Raw genomic sequence first — 24948 nt, forward strand, 5'->3', positions numbered from 1 at the left:
GTTCTGTATCTATAATTCTTAAAATAATAGTTATTCTTTTTGTGAACGTTTATCGTGAGTAATTTAGTAAATTGTTAGCAAATTCAGACGCTGTCAGTGTACCAGGTGGACATTGGGTTTGATTCAGACCCTGCCAGTGTACCAGGTGGACATTGGGTTTGATTCCGACCCTGCCAGCATGGCCAGAAATGTATTCCAAGGTCAGTAACTTATAACCACAGAACCACCCCAGACCTTTCATGCCTGACTAAAAACACCAAAGTATTAGATTTACTGCTATGGTCTAGTATGTCACTGCATCAGACACCATTCACAATACTAGCTGAGGTACTAGTAAAACATGACATATTATTTCCTAACCATTCACAATGCTGGCTGAGGTACGAGTAAAACATGACATATTATTTCCTAACCATTCACAATGCTGGCTGAGGTACGAGTAAAACATGACATATTATTTCCTAACCATTCACAATGCTGGCTGAGGTACTAGTAAAACATGACATATTATTTCCTAACCATTCACAATGCTGGCTGAGGTACGAGTAAAACATGACATATTATTTCCTAACCATTCACAATGCTGGCTGAGGTACGAGTAAAACATGACATATTATTTCCTAACCATTCACAATGCTGGCTGAGGTACTAGTAAAACATGACATATTATTTCCTAACCATTCACAATGCTGGCTGAGGTACGAGTAAAACATGACATATTATTTCCTAACCATTCACAATGCTGGCTGAGGTACGAGTAAAACATGACATATTATTTTCTAACCATTCACAATGCTCGCTGAGGTACTAGTAAAACATGACATATTATTTCCTAACCATTCACAATGCTGGCTGAGGTACTAGTAAAACATGACATAGTATTTCCTAACCATTCACAATGCTGGCTGAGGTACTAGTAAAACATGACATATTATTTCCTAATTGTAAAAAAATCCCCACTCCTTAATCAACTAGTCTCTCACTGTTTAACCAGAACAACAGGAGTTGTGTCCTTCAAACTGTTAGATTGTTAGTCCAAAAGAATATTCAGCTACTTAGATGTCATGTATTGTCATGTTATGCTCACTATAAGAAGTCCTGAATGTATTTTAATGCCTGGAGGGGATGTGTTAATTCATAACCCATCATTTATACCTGTTAATTCATAACCCATCATTTATACCTGTTAGTTCATAACCCATCATTTATACCTGTTAGTTCATAACCCATCATTTATACCTGTTAATTCATAACCCATCATTTATACCTGTTAATTCATAACCCATCATTTATAGCTGTTAATTCATAACCCATCATTTATACCTGATAGTTCATAACCCATCATTTATACCTGTTAGTTCATTACCCATCATTTATACCTGTTAATTCATAACCCATCATTTATACCTGTTAATTCATAACCCATCATTTATACCTGTTAGTTCATAACCCATCATTTATACCTGTTAATTCATAACCCATCATTTATACCTGTTAGTTCATAACCCATCATTTATACCTGTTAGTTCATAACCCATCATTTATACCTGTTAGTTCATAACCCATCATTTATACCTGTTAATTCATAACCCATCATTTATACCTGTTAATTCATAACCCATCATTTATAGCTGTTAATTCATAACCCATCATTTATACCTGATAGTTCATAACCCATCATTTATACCTGTTAGTTCATTACCCATCATTTATACCTGTTAATTCATAACCCATCATTTATACCTGTTAATTCATAACCCATCATTTATACCTGTTAGTTCATAACCCATCATTTATACCTGTTAGTTCATAACCCATCATTTATACCTGTTAGTTCATAACCCATCATTTATACCTGTTAGTTCATAACCCATCATTTATACCTGTTAGTTCATAACCCATCATTTATACCTGTTAATTCATAACCCATCATTTATACCTGTTAATTCATAACCCATCATTTATAGCTGTTAATTCATAACCCATCATTTATACCTGATAGTTCATAACCCATCATTTATACCTGTTAGTTCATTACCCATCATTTATACCTGTTAATTCATAACCCATCATTTATACCTGTTAGTTCATAACCCATCATTTATACCTGTTAATTCATAACCCATCATTTATACCTGTTAATTCCTAACCCATCATTTATACCTGTTAATTCATAACCCATCATTTATACCTGTTAGTTCATAACCCATCATTTATACATGTTAATTCATATCCCATCATTTATACCTGTTAATTCATATCCCATCATTTATACCTGTTAATTCATATCCCATCATTTATACCTGTTAGTTCATAACCCATCATTTATACCTGTTAGTTCATAACCCATCATTTATACCTGTTAGTTCATAACCCATCATTTATACCTGTTAGTTCATAACCCATCATTTATACCTGTTAGTTCATAACCCATCATTTATACCTGTTAATTCATAACCCATCATTTATACCTGTTAATTCATAACCCATCATTTATACCTGTTAATTCATAACCCATCATTTATACCTGTTAGTTCATAACCCATCATTTATACCTGTTAGTTCAGGGGCGGTTCAGGCAGGCTGGCATGCTCCCCGACCTTACTTGGCAGGAACTAATGAAGATCCATTATAAACCCCAGGAAGAGTAGCTGCTGCCTTGGCAGGAACTAATGGGGATCCATTACAAATACTTGTATCAATATATTTGTGTCTCTTTTCTCTCGGATTCGAAAAAGCTAATTAGCATCAAAGTAGACGACATGCAAGACTACAAATCCCTGCAAGCTCCTGCATGTCATCTCTAGCCAACACCTTTCACAGAACAGGTCACTGAATTGTCCATTGAAATACATTTTGACAATTTAATCATTGCTACATTAAGGCCTGTTTGCTGGAGTGCTGCAGAGATGGTTGTCCTTCTGGAAGGTTCTCCCATCTCCACAGAGGAACTCTGGAGTGAACATCGGGTTCTTGGTCACCTCCTTGACCAAGGCCCTTCTCCCCAGATTGCTCAGTTTGGCCAGGCAGCCAGCTCTAGGAAGAATCTTGGTGGTTCCAAACTTCTTCCATATAAGAATGATGGAGGCCACTGTGTTCTTGGGGACCTTCAATGCTGAAGACATTTTTTGGTACCCTTTCCCAGATCTGTGCCTCGACACAAGCTTGTCCTGGAGCTCTACGGACAGTTCCTTCGACCTCATGGCTCGGTTTTTGTTCTGACATGCACTGTAAACTGTGGGATCTTATATAGACAGTTGTGTGCCTTTCCTAATCATGTCTAATCAATTGAATTTACCACAAGTGGACTCCAATCAAGTTGTAGAAACATTTCAAGGAAGATCAATTGAATCAGGATGCATCTGAGCTCAATTTCGAGTCTCATAGCAAAGGGTCTGAATACTTAAGTAAATACATTTGGAAAAATGTTTTTTAAAAATGATTTTGTTTTCTCATTATGGGTTATTGTGATGGCATTATGGGGTATTGATTATTCAATTATGAAATTATTCAACTTTAGAATAAGGCTGTAATGTAACTAAATGTTTAAAAAGTGAAGGGGTCTGAATACTTAATGAATGCACTGTATACCCCTTGCAGTTTTGTACACAGTCATGTGATACGTGGTATAGAAGAGTCCAATCTTAGGAGAGTACATGGGAGGCACTACACTGTGTGTCTGCAGGTGTCTATCTGGTCAAAACCACTGATACAGGTGCCCCTCCACCCTCTGGTGGGATGGATCATGTCTACAGAGAAACCTAGATTCAAATACTTAGATTTGTGTGTATTGGGTCTATGTTGTGAAATTGTTAGATATTACTTGTTAGATATTACTGCACTGTCGCAGCTAGAAACACAAGCATTTCACTACACCCACAATAATATCTGCTAAACACGTGTATGTGACCAATAAAATGTGATTTTGATTTGAAATAAACGTCCTATTTATCAAAGATGCTTTTGGCTGGAGTCAAAATGACTCCAAAGGATTTGAATTTGTTAAAAGTCCATATTGATATAGAAACACTAAAACATGATTTAGATTTATTAAGAACAAGTTGATTGACAAAGTCATTAAGAATTGAATAAACTACATTTTGGCTATGATAAAAGATATGCCTCTGGGGTCAAAATGATCCATGTCAGAAGTATGGTTCAATGCAAATATGTAGTGGGTGTAAAGTTTGTTTTAAATTCTCACTCATTAAAAACGAATCAATCAACACATGCTTCTCTTTGAACGACTTAATATAATATTAAACTTTCCTGAAATAAATGAAAAATAAACGTTTGGTTCCTCAACTGCGTTGCCCTCCAGTCAGCAGATGGCGATGTGCGTCTTTTAGGTTCAGGCGATGCTGCCAGTGTGACGTATAATCTAGTGGACGGGACGCTCCTTCAACAACAACAGCTAGTCAGACACCTCGGTAGCTTTCTAACAAACATAGCTACAACATTCACGCTCTTTACACTGTTTTGGTGTATATTAGTCGCTGTGTATTAAACACACTTCTGTCGTATGTACTTGTTGGCCCATTTAATTATATATTTACGTTGTTTGTCAGCTAGCTGGTTTGCTAAGTTAGCTTAGAACTAAGCTAGTCGCTAATGCTAACTAGCTAACATACCGACCATGAGTTCACTAAGCTACTCTCCTCCTGCTAAAGAAGCGGAGGTCTGCTGGACGGAGAAAGAAGCTCTAGTGAAAGAGGAGGAGGAAGAGGAGGCTGTTACAATACAAAAACAAGTAGAGGGTGAAGCTGTTAGCGTGAAAGAAGAAGAGAAAGACGTTACAGTGAAAGAAGAGAAAGACGCGTTCAGAGTGAAAGAGGAGGAGGGTGTTACAGTAAAAGAAGAGGCGGCAGAGAAAGAGGAGGATTCAGTTTTTGGAGTGAAAGGGGAGGAGGGGGAGATGACTGTCACATTGGAGGAAGAAGAGGAGGTTGGAGATCTGTTTAACACCAGTAAGTACCGTCTCTGCAGTCGTTGAACCAATATGCAGTAAAGGGGTTCTACACTTTAATGTTGTTCTGTAGGAATGGCTGAAGCTTCACTGTAACGTGTAGAACATCAAGAGTGGACCATCAACAAAACGTTAACAATTGATCAAATGCATCCAATGACAATGCCTGAAATACTGTAGTCCTCAATATCTCCTATTAGATTAGCCCAAGATGTTCTCTTAAAGGGGCAATCAGCAGTTGTTACATCCATTTTGGGACTTATACATTCATGATATGTACCCATCTGTTTCTTGAATAAATCACTTATAAATGCCTCATGAGCTTAGTTCAACTGTCGAACCCCATCAGAACCCAAAATATAAGCTTCTTTTACTCCAATGTTTGTCAGTAAATATAAACAAACACTGTATATCCTCAAAACATGGTTAAAACTAGAATGTTGATATCATGGATGGTTACATTTCTCCAGCTCCATCCCTCAGCTTTTTACCGAAACGGGCAGGGAGTACGCTTTGTTATTGTTTCTACTGCTGATTGCTGCCCCCGTTACTCCTCAAGGTCCAAGGACTGTATGTTATTTTCAGAGGTAGACTGGCTCTGTTCAGGTAAAATAGTCAAATAATCCATCTAAATGTGAATCGATTCTCAATTGCAATACGTTTCTAGAAGCATAAATTGCTGTACTTTCATATAAATTCAGAATAATTTCACACAATACTTAAATATCACATCAAAATTATTTGAAATAATACTTTCATATCACATCAATTATTTCAAATACTTTCACATCAAAATTATTTCAAATAATACTTTCATATCACATCAAAATTATTTAAAATACGTTCACATCAAAATAATTTCACACAATACTTTCATATCACATCAAAATAGGTAACCAGTCGCGATGCCCCAAACATTGAATGCAAGTCAATTTATAACATTTTTGACATGTGTTTTTCTGGATTTTTTTGTTATTCTGTCTCTCACTGTTCAAATAAACCTACCATTAAAATTATAGACTGATCATTTCTTTGTCAGTGGGCAAATGTACAAAATCAGCAGGGGATCAAATACTTTTTTCCCTCACTGTAACTCCCAATCACGGCCAGTTGTGACACAGCCTGGACTCGAACCAGGGTGTCTGTAGTGACGCCTCAAGCACTGAGATACAGTGTTTTAGACCGCTGCACCACTCAGGGGCCCCAACATCATGTTCTAGTGCTGTCCCCAACTAAAATACATCTTGGTCAACCAAGAGTCATCTGTTCTTTCTACCAATCGATTGGTTGAAATGTTATGTATATTTTTCCATATATAGACACAACCCATGTGTTTTAATAAAATCAACTATATGTACTGAACTGGTCTGATGCTTTAAGCACACTGTTTGACCAAATAATTAAGACACACAAATGACTCGAGGGATGACTCGAACCTTTTCCATTTCGAGTGGCAATTTATCTGACCATTTCTACTGATCTGGTGCCAGTTAGGATTTTCATATGCACATTTTCATGGAAGATTTTAAAATCATTGTCTGTGATTATTCTATCTAAATCTAAAAGAAAATTATACAAATCTAAAAGTAACTTTTATTGCCATTGCCAACTATGTAAAAATAGCCTACATAAAACCAACAAATAAAAACATTGCAGCCTGCAGGTAGAAAATATCCTATAAATCACATTTGCTGCACATGGCCTGTCTACAATGAACTTAAAACATATCAACTATCAACTGGGTCCTCCTAAACTTGTGATAGCAAGCCTGCAACATTGTATAAAATATTCTGGGCCTTATTCCCTGCCAGTGAGTTCTGGACAGACACAGCTGTAGGCTATTTGTGCAAAGGATAAGAAGTAATCAGGTCTTTTATGACATTTCCACTGGATCAGAGCATTACATTTTTCCCTTTTATGCTGAGTGTTTATCGAAAGGGTGAGAGCTGGAAATATATTTTTTAAATACTTTGAGGAACTATTCTCATTTGCAATTGATTTTGATTAGACTTTGTTTACTTGCTTTTTGATGTGAAGAAAAAAATACTTTGAGAAGCTCCACAACTCATTAGTGGTGGTGCATTAAGACAATCAGAAATACTATCAGACATCCCCAAATGGGCACATTTATAGACCTACATTTGCACACAGGCCAGGTAGACTAGTCCTACTTCTATATGCGTAATTAGGTGTGCGTCCTTACTCAACATTGACAGGAGTGTTTCAAACAAAAGACAATTAATAAATTGACAACTGAAGCATCTTGCGGGGTCAGGTCTGGGTGGTCTGCCAGGGGCCGTTTCATTTAGTATCTGTTTGGGTCAGTTGGGGAATGATTGTATTTCCCCATAGTATGTTGTACCGAAGTTGACCGACTGAAAGGGAGTGTAACTTTATGACTATAATTACTAGTTGTTATGGGTCTCTACTATGTTATTGGTGGTGATGTTATGGGTGGACCTCTACTATGTTATTGGTGGTGATGTTATGGGTGGACCTCTACTATGTTATTGGTGGTGATGTTATGGGTGGACCTCTACTATGTTATTGGTGGTGATGTTATGGACCTCTACTATGTTATTGGTGGTGATGTTATGGGTGGACCTCTACTATGTTATTGGTGGTGATGTTATGGACCTCTACTATGTTATTGGTGGTGATGTTATGGACCTCTACTATGTTATTGGTGGTGATGTTATGGGTGGACCTCTACTATGTTATTGGTGGTGATGCCTCAGGACTACCTGGTATGATGACTCCTTGCTGTCCCCAGTCCACCTGGCCGTGCTGCTGCTCCAGTTTCAACTGTTCTGCCTGCGGCTATGGAACCCTGACCTGTTCACCGGACGTGCTTGTTGCACCCTCGACAACTACTATGATTATTATTATTTGACCATGCTGGTCATTTATGAACATTTTAACATTTTAACATTTTGACCATGTTCTGTTTTAATATCCACCCTGCACAGCCAGAAGAGGACTGGCCACCCCTCATAGCCTGGTTCCTCTCTAGGTTTCTTCCTAGGTTTTTGGCCTTTCTAGGGAGTTTTTCCTAGGGAGTTTTTCCTAGCCACCGTGCTTCTTTCACATGCTTTGCTTGCTGTTTGGGGTTTTAGGCTGGGTTTCTGTACAGCACTTTGAGAATATCAGCTGATGTACGAAGGGCTATATAAAAATAAATTTGATTTGATTTGATGTTATGGACCTCTACTATGTTATTGGTGGTGATGTTATGGGTGGACCTCTACTATGTTATTGGTGGTGATGTTATGGGTCTCTACTATGTTATTGGTGGTGATGTTATGGGTGGACCTCTACTATGTTATTGGTGGTGATGTTATGGGTGGACCTCTACTATGTTATTGGTGGTGATGTTATGGGTGGACCTCTACTATGTTATTGGTGGTGATGTTATGGGTCTCTACTATGTTATTGGTGGTGATGTTATGGGTGGACCTCTACTATGTTATTGGTGGTGATGTTATGGACCTCTACTATGTTATTGGTGGTGATGTTATGGACCTCTACTATGTTATTGGTGGTGATGTTATGGGTGGACCTCTACTATGTTATTGGTGGTGATGTTATGGACCTCTACTATGTTATTGGTGGTGATGTTATGGGCCTCTACTATGTTATTGGTGGTGATGTTATGGACCTCTACTATGTTATTGGTGGTGATGTTATGGACCTCTACTATGTTATTGGTGGTGATGTTATGGGTGGACCTCTACTATGTTATTGGTGGTGATGTTATGGGTGGACCTCTACTATGTTATTGGTGGTGATGTTATGGGTGGACCTCTACTATGTTATTGGTGGTGATGTTATGGACCTCTACTATGTTATTGGTGGTGATGTTATGGGTGGACCTCTACTATGTTATTGGTGGTGATGTTATGGGTGGACCTCTACTATGTTATTGGTGGTGATGTTATGGGTGGACCTCTACTATGTTATTGGTGGTGATGTTATGGGTGGACCTCTACTATGTTATTGGTGGTGATGTTATGGGCCTCTACTATGTTATTGGTGGTGATGTTATGGACCTCTACTATGTTATTGGTGGTGATGTTATGGACCTCTACTATGTTATTGGTGGTGATGTTATGGGTGGACCTCTACTATGTTATTGGTGGTGATGTTATGGACCTCTACTATGTTATTGGTGGTGATGTTATGGGTGGACCTCTACTATGTTATTGGTGGTGATGTTATGGACCTCTACTATGTTATTGGTGGTGATGTTATGGGTGGACCTCTACTATGTTATTGGTGGTGATGTTATGGACCTCTACTATGTTATTGGTGGTGATGTTATGGGTCTCTACTATGTTATTGGTGGTGATGTTATGGGTGGACCTCTACTATGTTATTGGTGGTGATGTTATGGACCTCTACTATGTTATTGGTGGTGATGTTATGGACCTCTACTATGTTATTGGTGGTGATGTTATGGGTCGACCTCTACTATGTTATTGGTGGTGATGTTATGGACCTCTACTATGTTATTGGTGGTGATGTTATGGACCTCTACTATGTTATTGGTGGTGATGTTATGGGTGGACCTCTACTATGTTATTGGTGGTGATGTTATGGGTGGACCTCTACTATGTTATTGGTGGTGATGTTATGGACCTCTACTATGTTATTGGTGGTGATGTTATGGGTGGACCTCTACTATGTTATTGGTGGTGATGTTATGGGTGGACCTCTACTATGTTATTGGTGGTGATGTTATGGACCTCTACTATGTTATTGGTGGTGATGTTATGGGTGGACCTCTACTATGTTATTGGTGGTGATGTTATGGACCTCTACTATGTTATTGGTGGTGATGTTATGGGTGGACCTCTACTATGTTATTGGTGGTGATGTTATGGGTGGACCTCTACTATGTTATTGGTGGTGATGTTATGGGTGGACCTCTACTATGTTATTGGTGGTGATGTTATGGGTGGACCTCTACTATGTTATTGGTGGTGATGTTATGGACCTCTACTATGTTATTGGTGGTGATGTTATGGGTGGACCTCTACTATGTTATTGGTGGTGATGTTATGGACCTCTACTATGTTATTGGTGGTGATGTTATGGATCTCTACTATGTTATTGGTGGTGATGTTATGGGCCTCTACTATGTTATTGGTGGTGATGTTATGGGCCTCTACTATGTTATTGGTGGTGATGTTATGGGTGGACCTCTACTATGTTATTGGTGGTGATGTTATGGGTGGACCTCTACTATGTTATTGGTGGTGATGTTATGGACCTCTACTATGTTATTGGTGGTGATGTTATGGGTGGACCTCTACTATGTTATTGGTGGTGATGTTATGGGTGGACCTCTACTATGTTATTGGTGGTGATGTTATGGACCTCTACTATGTTATTGGTGGTGATGTTATGGGTGGACCTCTACTATGTTATTGGTGGTGATGTTATGGGTGGACCTCTACTATGTTATTGGTGGTGATGTTATGGACCTCTACTATGTTATTGTTGGTGATGTTATGGGTGGACCTCTACTATGTTATTGGTGGTGATGTTATGGACCTCTACTATGTTATTGGTGGTGATGTTATGGGTGGACCTCTACTATGTTATTGGTGGTGATGTTATGGGTGGACCTCTACTATGTTATTGGTGGTGATGTTATGGGTGGACCTCTACTATGTTATTGGTGGTGATGTTATGGACCTCTACTATGTTATTGGTGGTGATGTTATGGACCTCTACTATGTTATTGGTGGTGATGTTATGGGTGGACCTCTACTATGTTATTGGTGGTGATGTTATGGACCTCTACTATGTTATTGGTGGTGATGTTATGGACCTCTACTATGTTATTGGTGGTGATGTTATGGACCTCTACTATGTTATTGGTGGTGATGTTTTGGGTGGACCTCTACTATGTTATTGGTGGTGATGTTATGGGCCTCTACTATGTTATTGGTGGTGATGTTATGGGTGGACCTCTACTATGTTATTGGTGGTGATGTTATGGACCTCTACTATGTTATTGGTGGTGATGTTATGGACCTCTACTATGTTATTGGTGGTGATGTTATGGGTGGACCTCTACTATGTTATTGGTGGTGATGTTATGGACCTCTACTATGTTATTGGTGGTGATGTTATGGACCTCTACTATGTTATTGGTGGTGATGTTATGGACCTCTACTATGTTATTGGTGGTGATGTTATGGGTGGACCTCTACTATGTTATTGGTGGTGATGTTATGGACCTCTACTATGTTATTGGTGGTGATGTTATGGGTGGACCTCTACTATGTTATTGGTGGTGATGTTATGGGTCGACCTCTACTATGTTATTGGTGGTGATGTTATGGATCTCTACTATGTTATTGGTGGTGATGTTATGGGCCTCTACTATGTTATTGGTGGTGATGTTATGGGTGGACCTCTACTATGTTATTGGTGGTGATGTTATGGGTGGACCTCTACTATGTTATTGGTGGTGATGTTATGGACCTCTACTATGTTATTGGTGGTGATGTTATGGGTGGACCTCTACTATGTTATTGGTGGTGATGTTATGGACCTCTACTATGTTATTGGTGGTGATGTTATGGGTGGACCTCTACTATGTTATTGGTGGTGATGTTATGGACCTCTACTATGTTATTGGTGGTGATGTTATGGACCTCTACTATGTTATTGGTGGTGATGTTATGGGTGGACCTCTACTATGTTATTGGTGGTGATGTTATGGGTGGACCTCTACTATGTTATTGGTGGTGATGTTATGGACCTCTACTATGTTATTGGTGGTGATGTTATGGACCTCTACTATGTTATTGGTGGTGATGTTATGGGCCTCTACTATGTTATTGGTGGTGATGTTATGGGTGGACCTCTACTATGTTATTGGTGGTGATGTTATGGACCTCTACTATGTTATTGGTGGTGATGTTATGGACCTCTACTATGTTATTGGTGGTGATGTTATGGGTCGACCTCTACTATGTTATTGTTGGTGATGTTATGGGTGGACCTCTACTATGTTATTGGTGGTGATGTTTGGGTGGACCTCTACTATGTTATTGGTGGTGATGTTATGGGTGGACCTCTACTATGTTATTGGTGGTGATGTTATGGGTGGACCTCTACTATGTTATTGGTGGTGATGTTATGGGTGGACCTCTACTATGTTATTGGTGGTGTTGTTATGGGTGGACCTCTACTATGTTATGGGTGGACCTCTACTATGTTATTGGTGGTGATGTTATGGGTGGACCTCTACTATGTTATTGGTGGTGATGTTATGGACCTCTACTATGTTATTGGTGGTGATGTTATGGGTGGACCTCTACTATGTTATTGGTGGTGATGTTATGGGTGGACCTCTACTATGTTATTGGTGGTGATGTTATGGGTGGACCTCTACTATGTTATTGGTGGTGATGTTATGGACCTCTACTATGTTATTGGTGGTGATGTTATGGGTCTCTACTATGTTATTGGTGGTGATGTTATGGGTGGACCTCTACTATGTTATTGGTGGTGATGTTATGGGTGGACCTCTACTATGTTATTGGTGGTGATGTTATGGGCCTCTACTATGTTATTGGTGGTGATGTTATGGGTGGACCTCTACTATGTTATTGGTGGTGATGTTATGGGTGGACCTCTACTATGTTATTGGTGGTGATGTTATGGGTGGACCTCTACTATGTTATTGGTGGTGATGTTATGGGCCTCTACTATGTTATTGGTGGTGATGTTATGGGTGGACCTCTACTATGTTATTGGTGGTGATGTTATGGGTGGACCTCTACTATGTTATTGGTGGTGATGTTATGGACCTCTACTATGTTATTGGTGGTGATGTTATGGGTCTCTACTATGTTATTGGTGGTGATGTTATGGGTGGACCTCTACTATGTTATTGGTGGTGATGTTATGGGTGGACCTCTACTATGTTATTGGTGGTGATGTTATGGGTGGACCTCTACTATGTTATTGGTGGTGATGTTATGGACCTCTACTATGTTATTGGTGGTGATGTTATGGACCTCTACTATGTTATTGGTGGTGATGTTATGGACCTCTACTATGTTATTGGTGGTGATGTTATGGACCTCTACTATGTTATTGGTGGTGATGTTATGGGTGGACCTCTACTATGTTATTGGTGGTGATGTTATGGACCTCTACTATGTTATTGGTGGTGATGTTATGGACCTCTACTATGTTATTGGTGGTGATGTTATGGGTGGACCTCTACTATGTTATTGGTGGTGATGTTATGGATCTCTACTATGTTATTGGTGGTGATGTTATGGGCCTCTACTATGTTATTGGTGGTGATGTTATGGGTGGACCTCTACTATGTTATTGGTGGTGATGTTATGGGTGGACCTCTACTATGTTATTGGTGGTGATGTTATGGGTGGACCTCTACTATGTTATTGGTGGTGATGTTATGGGTCTCTACTATGTTATTGGTGGTGATGTTATGGACCTCTACTATGTTATTGGTGGTGATGTTATGGACCTCTACTATGTTATTGGTGGTGATGTTATGGACCTCTACTATGTTATTGGTGGTGATGTTATGGGTCTCTACTATGTTATTGGTGGTGATGTTATGGACCTCTACTATGTTATTGGTGGTGATGTTATGGACCTCTACTATGTTATTGGTGGTGATGTTATGGACCTCTACTATGTTATTGGTGGTGATGTTATGGGTGGACCTCTACTATGTTATTGGTGGTGATGTTATGGACCTCTACTATGTTATTGGTGGTGATGTTATGGACCTCTACTATGTTATTGGTGGTGATGTTATGGACCTCTACTATGTTATTGGTGGTGATGTTATGGGTGGACCTCTACTATGTTATTGGTGGTGATGTTATGGACCTCTACTATGTTATTGGTGGTGATGTTATGGGTGGACCTCTACTATGTTATTGGTGGTGATGTTATGGGTCGACCTCTACTATGTTATTGGTGGTGATGTTATGGATCTCTACTATGTTATTGGTGGTGATGTTATGGGCCTCTACTATGTTATTGGTGGTGATGTTATGGGTGGACCTCTACTATGTTATTGGTGGTGATGTTATGGGTGGACCTCTACTATGTTATTGGTGGTGATGTTATGGACCTCTACTATGTTATTGGTGGTGATGTTATGGGTGGACCTCTACTATGTTATTGGTGGTGATGTTATGGACCTCTACTATGTTATTGGTGGTGATGTTATGGGTGGACCTCTACTATGTTATTGGTGGTGATGTTATGGACCTCTACTATGTTATTGGTGGTGATGTTATGGACCTCTACTATGTTATTGGTGGTGATGTTATGGGTGGACCTCTACTATGTTATTGGTGGTGATGTTATGGGTGGACCTCTACTATGTTATTGGTGGTGATGTTATGGACCTCTACTATGTTATTGGTGGTGATGTTATGGACCTCTACTATGTTATTGGTGGTGATGTTATGGGCCTCTACTATGTTATTGGTGGTGATGTTATGGGTGGACCTCTACTATGTTATTGGTGGTGATGTTATGGACCTCTACTATGTTATTGGTGGTGATGTTATGGACCTCTACTATGTTATTGGTGGTGATGTTATGGGTCGACCTCTACTATGTTATTGTTGGTGATGTTATGGGTGGACCTCTACTATGTTATTGGTGGTGATGTTTGGGTGGACCTCTACTATGTTATTGGTGGTGATGTTATGGGTGGACCTCTACTATGTTATTGGTGGTGATGTTATGGGTGGACCTCTACTATGTTATTGGTGGTGATGTTATGGACCTCTACTATGTTATTGGTGGTGATGTTATGGGTCTCTACTATGTTATTGGTGGTGATGTTATGGGTGGACCTCTACTATGTTATTGGTGGTGATGTTATGGACCTCTACTATGTTATTGGTGGTGATGTTATGGGTGGACCTCTACTATGTTATTGGTGGTGATGTTATGGGTGGACCTCTACTATGTTATTGGTGGTGATGTTATGGGTGGACCTCTACTATGTTATTGGTGGTGATGTTATGGGTGGACCTCTACTATGTTATTGGTGGTGATGTTATGGGCCTCTACTATGTTATTGGTGGTGATGTTATGGACCTCTACTATGTTATTGGTGGTGATGTTATGGGTGGACCTCTACTATGTTATTGGTGGTGTTGTTATGGGTGGACCTCTACTATGTTATGGGTGGACCTCTACTATGTTATTGGTGGTGATGTTATGGGTGGACCTCTACTATGTTATTGGTGGTGATGTTATGGACCTCTACTATGTTATTGGTGGTGATGTTATGGGTGGACCTCTACTATGTTATTGGTGGTGATGTTATGGGTGGACCTCTACTATGTTATTGGTGGTGATGTTATGGGTGGACCTCTACTATGTTATTGGTGGTGATGTTATGGACCTCTACTATGTTATTGGTGGTGATGTTATGGGTCTCTACTATGTTATTGGTGGTGATGTTATGGGTGGACCTCTACTATGTTATTGGTGGTGATGTTATGGGTGGACCTCTACTATGTTATTGGTGGTGATGTTATGGGCCTCTACTATGTTATTGGTGGTGATGTTATGGGTGGACCTCTACTATGTTATTGGTGGTGATGTTATGGGTGGACCTCTACTATGTTATTGGTGGTGATGTTATGGGTGGACCTCTACTATGTTATTGGTGGTGATGTTATGGGCCTCTACTATGTTATTGGTGGTGATGTTATGGGTGGACCTCTACTATGTTATTGGTGGTGATGTTATGGGTGGACCTCTACTATGTTATTGGTGGTGATGTTATGGACCTCTACTATGTTATTGGTGGTGATGTTATGGGTCTCTACTATGTTATTGGTGGTGATGTTATGGGTGGACCTCTACTATGTTATTGGTGGTGATGTTATGGGTGGACCTCTACTATGTTATTGGTGGTGATGTTATGGGTGGACCTCTACTATGTTATTGGTGGTGATGTTATGGACCTCTACTATGTTATTGGTGGTGATGTTATGGACCTCTACTATGTTATTGGTGGTGATGTTATGGACCTCTACTATGTTATTGGTGGTGATGTTATGGGTGGACCTCTACTATGTTATTGGTGGTGATGTTATGGACCTCTACTATGTTATTGGTGGTGATGTTATGGACCTCTACTATGTTATTGGTGGTGATGTTATGGGTGGACCTCTACTATGTTATTGGTGGTGATGTTATGGATCTCTACTATGTTATTGGTGGTGATGTTATGGGCCTCTACTATGTTATTGGTGGTGATGTTATGGGTGGACCTCTACTATGTTATTGGTGGTGATGTTATGGGTGGACCTCTACTATGTTATTGGTGGTGATGTTATGGGTGGACCTCTACTATGTTATTGGTGGTGATGTTATGGGTCTCTACTATGTTATTGGTGGTGATGTTATGGACCTCTACTATGTTATTGGTGGTGATGTTATGGGTGGACCTCTACTATGTTATTGGTGGTGATGTTATGGGTGGACCTCTACTATGTTATTGTTGGTGATGTTATGGGTGGACCTCTACTATGTTATTGGTGGTGATGTTATGGGTGGACCTCTACTATGTTATTGGTGGTGATGTTATGGGTGGACCTCTACTATGTTATTGGTGGTGATGTTATGGGTGGACCTCTACTATGTTATTGGTGGTGATGTTATGGACCTCTACTATGTTATTGTTGGTGATGTTATGGGTGGACCTCTACTATGTTATTGGTGGTGATGTTATGGACCTCTACTATGTTATTGGTGGTGATGTTATGGGTGGACCTCTACTATGTTATTGGTGGTGATGTTATGGACCTCTACTATGTTATTGGTGGTGATGTTATGGACCTCTACTATGTTATTGGTGGTGATGTTATGGGTGGACCTCTACTATGTTATTGGTGGTGATGTTATGGACCTCTACTATGTTATTGGTGGTGATGTTATGGGTGGACCTCTACTATGTTATTGGTGGTGATGTTATGGGTGGACCTCTACTATGTTATTGGTGGTGATGTTATGGGTGGACCTCTACTATGTTATTGGTGGTGATGTTATGGGTGGACCTCTACTATGTTATTGGTGGTGATGTTATGGGTGGACCTCTACTATGTTATTGGTGGTGATGTTATGGACCTCTACTATGTTATTGGTGGTGATGTTATGGGTGGACCTCTACTATGTTATTGGTGGTGATGTTATGGGTGGACCTCTACTATGTTATTGGTGGTGATGTTATGGGTGGACCTCTACTATGTTATTGGTGGTGATGTTATGGACCTCTACTATGTTATTGGTGGTGATGTTATGGACCTCTACTATGTTATTGGTGGTGATGTTATGGACCTCTACTATGTTATTGGTGGTGATGTTATGGGTGGACCTCTACTATGTTATTGGTGGTGATGTTATGGGTCGACCTCTACTATGTTATTGGTGGTGATGTTATGGATCTCTACTATGTTATTGGTGGTGATGTTATGGGCCTCTACTATGTTATTGGTGGTGATGTTATGGGTGGACCTCTACTATGTTATTGGTGGTGATGTTATGGGTGGACCTCTACTATGTTATTGGTGGTGATGTTATGGACCTCTACTATGTTATTGGTGGTGATGTTATGGGTGGACCTCTACTATGTTATTGGTGGTGATGTTATGGACCTCTACTATGTTATTGGTGGTGATGTTATGGACCTCTACTATGTTATTGGTGGTGATGTTATGGACCTCTACTATGTTATTGGTGGTGATGTTATGGGTGGACCTCTACTATGTTATTGGTGGTGATGTTATGGGTCGACCTCTACTATGTTATTGGTGGTGATGTTATGGACCTCTACTATGTTATTGGTGGTGATGTTATGGACCTCTACTATGTTATTGGTGGTGATGTTATGGGTGGACCTCTACTATGTTATTGGTGGTGATGTTATGGGCCTCTACTATGTTATTGGTGGTGATGTTATGGGTGGGCTTCTACTATGTTATTGGTGGTGATGTTATGGACCTCTACTATGTTATTGGTGGTGATGTTATGGGCCTCTACTATGTTATTGGTGGTGATGTTATGGGTGGACCTCTACTATGTTATTGGTGGTGATGTTATGGACCTCTACTATGTTATTGGTGGTGATGTTATGGACCTCTACTATGTTATTGGTGGTGATGTTATGGACCTCTACTATGTTATTGGTGGTGATGTTATGGGTGGACCTCTACTATGTTATTGGTGGTGATGTTATGGGTGGACCTCTACTATGTTATTGGTGGTGATGTTATGGGTGGACCTCTACTATGTTATTGGTGGTGATGTTATGGGTGGACCTCTACTATGTTATTGGTGGTGATGTTATGGGTGGACCTCTACTATGTTATTGGTGGTGATGTTATGGGTCTCTACTATGTTATTGGTGGTGATGTTATGGACCTCTACTATGTTATTGGTGGTGATGTTATGGGTGGACCTCTACTATGTTATTGGTGGTGATGTTATGGACCTCTACTATGTTATTGGTGGTGATGTTATGGACCTCTACTATGTTATTGGTGGTGATGTTATGGGCCTCTACTATGTTATTGGTGGTGATGTTATGGGTGGACCTCTACTATGTTATTGGTGGTGATGTTATGGACCTCTACTATGTTATTGGTGGTGATGTTATGGGTGGACCTCTACTATGTTATTGGTGGTGATGTTATGGGTGGACCTCTACTATGTTATTGGTGGTGATGTTATGGGTGGACCTCTACTATGTTATTGGTGGTGATGTTATGGACCTCTACTATGTTATTGGTGGTGATGTTATGGACCTCTACTATGTTATTGGTGGTGATGTTATGGGTGGACCTCTACTATGTTATTGGTGGTGATGTTATGGGTGGACCTCTACTATGTTATTGGTGGTGATGTTATGGACCTCTACTATGTTATTGGTGGTGATGTTATGGGTGGACCTCTACTATGTTATTGGTGGTGATGTTATGGGTGGGCCTCTACTATGTTATTGGTGGTGATGTTATGGGTGGACCTCTACTATGTTATTGGTGGTGATGTTATGGACCTCTACTATGTTATTGGTGGTGATGTTATGGACCTCTACTATGTTATTGGTGGTGATGTTATGGACCTCTACTATGTTATTGGTGGTGATGTTATGGACCTCTACTATGTTATTGGTGGTGATGTTATGGGCCTCTACTATGTTATTGGTGGTGATGTTATGGGTGGACCTCTACTATGTTATTGGTGGTGATGTTATGGGTGGACCTCTACTATGTTATTGGTGGTGATGTTATGGGTGGACCTCTACTATGTTATTGGTGGTGATGTTATGGGTGGACCTCTACTATGTTATTGGTGGTGATGTTATGGGTGGACCTCTACTATGTTATTGGTGGTGATGTTATGGGTGGACCTCTACTATGTTATTGGTGGTGATGTTATGGGTGGACCTCTACTATGTTATTGGTGGTGATGTTATGGACCTCTACTATGTTATTGGTGGTGATGTTATGGGTGGACCTCTACTATGTTATTGGTGGTGATGTTATGGGTGGACCTCTACTATGTTATTGGTGGTGATGTTATGGACCTCTACTATGTTATTGGTGGTGATGTTATGGGTGGACCTCTACTATGTTATTGGTGGTGATGTTATGGACCTCTACTATGTTATTGGTGGTGATGTTATGGGTGGACCTCTACTATGTTATTGGTGGTGATGTTATGGGTGGACCTCTACTATGTTATTGTTGGTGATGTTATGGACCTCTACTATGTTATTGTTGGTGATGTTATGGACCTCTACTATGTTATTGGTGGTGATGTTATGGACCTCTACTATGTTATTGGTGGTGATGTTATGGGTGGACCTCTACTATGTTATTGGTGGTGATGTTATGGACCTCTACTATGTTATTGTTGGTGATGTTATGGACCTCTACTATGTTATTGGTGGTGATGTTATGGACCTCTACTATGTTATTGGTGGTGATGTTATGGGTGGACCTCTACTATGTTATTGGTGGTGATGTTATGGACCTCTACTATGTTATTGGTGGTGATGTTATGGGTGGACCTCTACTATGTTATTGGTGGTGATGTTATGGGTGGACCTCTACTATGTCAGGCTGATGGAAAAGCTAGCCAAAGAGCATTTAACTGGTTGAAGTGTTTAACTATAAATCAGTTGATTTGCGACAATAACACAAACATATTAAGCAGGAGATTCAAACGAGCCTTACAATTATAATCCAAAAGTAATGTGAAATGTACTCAACCTGTAAATGGAGGCTATTTTTGCTGTCAGCCTATGAGAACTCCCCTGAGTTTTCCCCCACGGTGGTGAATTAGTGAATAGACACAGAGCTTAATGTGAGTTTCCTTGAGTAGCACTCCTGATCTTGCGCTGTAATATTCAGAATACATCGTGAAAAACTAAAATCTTAGCTCACCATTTTTGCTCCAGGCAGATATACTACATCCATAACTAGTGGTTTCCTCATTAGCAGATATAGTACATCCATAACTAGTGGTTTCCTCATTAGCAGATATACTACATCCATAACTAGTGGTTTCCTCATTACCAGATATACTACATCCATAACTAGTGGTTTCCTCATTACCAGATATACTACATCCATAACTAGTGGTTTCCTCATGACCAGATATACTACATCCATAACTAGTGGTTATTTACCAGATATACTACATCCATAACTACTGGTTTCCTCATTACCAGATATACTACATCCATAACTAGTGGTTTCCTCATTACCAGATATACTACATCCATAACTAGTGGTTTCGTCATTACCAGATATACTACATCCATAACTAGTGGTTTCCTCATTACTAGATATACTACATCCATAACTATTGGTTTCCTCATTACCAGATATACTACATCCATAACTAGTGGTTTCCTCATTACCAGATATACTACATCCATAACTAGTGGTTTCCTCATTACCAGATATACTACATCCATAACTAGTGGTTTCCTCATTACCAGATATACTACATCCATAACTAGCGGTTTCCTCATTAGCAGGGAGGAGTTTCTACAATCAGATTGTGTGTGCATCGCCCTCAATCATCGATGTTACTACTAATGTGAAAACAATACAAAATATGACTATTCTTGCTCATTTTGTGGGCCTTTAATCATCTGTCTGACTTTGTTGTTCATGCAGGAGAGATATGGGACTATCGTGGATCCTCTGGGGAGCCTCAACAACCTCTTGATGCTGAAGAGGCAGAGAAGAGTCTCTCCAGATCAGAACACCTCAAGAAACACCTGCAGACATCCACAGGGAAGAAACCTCACTGCTGCTCTGACTGTGGGAAGAGATTCACCTCCCCATCAGGCATTAAAATTCATCAGAGAATCCACACAGGAGAGAAACCTTTTAGCTGTACTCAATGTGGGAAGAGTTTTACTCAATCAACCAGCCTGATATCACACCAGAGAACTCACACAGGAGAGAAACCTTATAACTGTGCTCAATGTGGGAAGAGTTTTACTAGGTCAACTGGCCTGATATCACACCAGAGAACACACACAGGAGAGAAACCTTATAGCTGTGATGAATGTGGGAAGAGTTTTGTTACATCTAACAGTCTGACTAAACACCAGAGAACACACACAGGAGAGAAACCTTATAGATGTGATGAATGTGGGAAGAGTTATGTTAAATCTAGCAGTCTGACTAAACACCAGAGAACACACACAGGAGAGAAACCTTATAGATGTGATGAATGTGGGAAGAGTTATGTTAAATCTAGCAGTCTGACTAAACACCAGAGAACACACACAGGAGAGACATCTTATAGCTGTGATGAATGTGGGAAGAGTTATGTTAAATCTAGCAGTCTGACTAAACACCAGAGAACACACACAGGAGAGACATCTTATAGATGTGATGAATGTGGGAAGAGTTATGTTAAATCTAGCAGTCTGACTAAACACCGGAGAACACACACAGGAGAGAAATCTTATAGCTGTGCTCAATGTGGGAAGAGCTTTAATGAGAAAAGCTGTCTGACTAAACACCAGAGAACACACACAGGAGAGAAGCCTTTTAGCTGTAATCAATGTGGGAAGAGTTTTACTCAGTCAACCAGCCTGATGTCACACCAGAGAAAACACACACAGGAGAGAAATCTTATAGCTGTGCTCAATGTGGGAAGAGTTTTACTATGTCTAACAAGCGGACTTCACACCATATAACACATACAGGAGAAACCTCAGCTGTGATCAGTGTGACCAGAGATAATCTGATAAAATACCTCAATCAATGAAATAATGTCACAATGTAGAATGTTTTAACATTGTAGTAGGAGTATTTTAATGATGTCATAATGTTGAACCCTAAACGTTTGTCCCCTGTTCTATTGATTTCAACATGATATGGATATTAGCCTCAGGGGGAAATCCAGGCTCTGAATTGAAAGAGTACTATTTATGTGATTTAACAAAAAATGACTAACAAAAAAAGAGTTGTGTTACACTTACCACGTTGGTGACCCACTTGAATCAAAATGCAACACTTCAAAATGTATCTAGCTGTTTTCTACAAATTATTAAGAAGTTAGTTTTCCGTATTGGATATGAGTTTTGTTTGGGTTCATTCCAAGGGGACGAGAGTTCTAGAAGCTCGTGGTAATTATTATTTTTTTAATTGTTTTTAATTGTTGACAGCCAGTGGACACCATGTTTATATTGGTGAAGGTGAAGCATTGTAGTGGATGGAAGTTGTTTTCTGTTGGTGGTGAGCACGTAAAGTGGAGTTTTTAGAAAAGCCTCTGAGTGTGTATTCCTAAGTGGGGGGGCACCTTGGAGGTGTAAACAGGGCTGAGTCAGCTATCTGTGTGAACTGGATGAAAACTAGAATCTTTGTTTACTATTTAAGACAGTTTATGATATAGTATAAGCTAGTAAGGTGCACCTGGAATTATTTTAAACCTGTAATTGTTTTAAACCTGTAATTATTTTACACCTGTACCCCATTTTAGAAGTATTGAAAGATATAAATGTATGAGTTGCAAAATCCTAGGAACTAACCTTGACATAGAAATGTGAAAAATGAAAATATTCCTGTAGGTTAAAATATTAATTGATTATTAATATTAGTTATGTTTGAGAATAGCATTGTGTGACAGGCTGACTTGAAAGATTTTACTCAACATTTTACTGCGTGGCAATACTGTGTTTGGATTCTGAAGGGCATTTATACAAGAGAGGTAGTCTAGACACTGTATTAATACCATTATGCATTTGAATCCCATCTACAGCTACCATCTAAGATATTAATTTCCCTCCACAAGGGGGCGGACATGTAACGTTTCCAAAATGGGATATTATTGTACATGTAACGTTTCCAAAATGGGATAGTATTGTCCATGTAACGTTTCCAAAATGGGACAGTATTGTACATGTAACGTTTCCAAAATGGGATAGTATTGTCCATGTAACGTTTCCAAAATGGGATAGTATTGTCCATGTAACGTTTCCAAAATGGGATAGTATTGTCCATGTAATGTTTCCAAAATGGGATAGTATTGTACATGTAACGTTTCCAAAATGGGATAGTATTGTACATGTAACGTTTCCAAAATGGGATAGTATTGTTCATGTAACGTTTCAAAATGGGATAGTATTGCACATGTAACATTTCCAAAATGGGATAGTATTGCACATGTAACATTTCCAAAATGGGATAGTATTGTACATGTAACGTTTCCAAAATGGGATAGTATTGTACATGTAACGTTTCCAAAATGGGATAGTATTTTACATGTAACGTTTCCAAAATGGGATAGTATTGTACATGTAACGTTTCCAAAATGGGATAGTATTTTACATGTAACGTTTCCAAAATGGGATAGTATTGTTCATGTAACGTTTCAAAATGGGATAGTATTGTACATGTAACGTTTCCAAAATGGGATAGTATTGTCCATATAACGTTATGCCCCTTTGTGAGTTAATAGTATTGCATGCTGTAGCAGGCTATATAAAGAGGAAGACCTCCATTGACGATTTAGTTCGTTGTAACATCTCGTCTGGACAGGTCACCGTCCTTAGTTAGTTAGTTAGTTAATGAACTAGCTAACGTTAGCTTCGTTATCACAAAAGTGAGAACTGCTCTAGATTGGAAACTTACGTTAATGAGTGTAAAGCCATGTTGGCTTTATGGAAACGATATACAATATATGGGAAAGAATATAGTTGAGGAAATAATCCAAACCTAGTTGTGCCTAGTTAGGACATAACGTTAGCTAGCTAGCTAACGGTACTGTACTGTAGCTCATACAACGCCGACGGTCAAACCCGGCTTTCTATTATTTACGTTCATTAACTATAGTAACGTTATGGAATATATTCACAGAAAACTATCATTGTCTTCGTTATTCATTATTAGTATGTTATATTATTATAATACATTATTTCGAGACATATTCAGAGCCAAACATCAACACAACTTAACCTTTTTAACTGTTGTCGCATCCAAACTTGTCACCATCGTTTTCAGTTGTAATTGCGAAGTTCCCGGAAGAAGTCCAGCAACAACGGAGGTTCCTCGATGAACCCACCTTCTAACAAGTTCTTTGAAGAACCTTTTGGGGCTGTTTTTCATTGACCAAGAACCCTACGGTTCTTAGGTGGATCTGAGAACAACTCCAGTTGAACCCTTCATTTTTAGAGTGTAGTCGGCTCTATTTACTCTCAGATTCAAACATGATGATTAGCATCAACGATCAAGTCAGCTGCTGCTGCTCCAATACAGTATGAGGTGAGACGGTGAACTGATGTTGAACTGGGCAGTCAGCCGCTGCTGCTCCAATACAGTATGAGGTGAGACGGTGAACTGATGTTGAACTGGGCAGTCAGCTGCTGCTGCTCCAATACAGTATGAGGTGAGACGGTGAACTGATGGTGAACTGGG

Source organism: Salmo salar, unplaced genomic scaffold, assembly GCF_965601325.2.
Source record: "Salmo salar unplaced genomic scaffold, fSalSal1 ptg000360l, whole genome shotgun sequence".
NCBI classification, from domain to species: domain Eukaryota; kingdom Metazoa; phylum Chordata; class Actinopteri; order Salmoniformes; family Salmonidae; genus Salmo; species Salmo salar.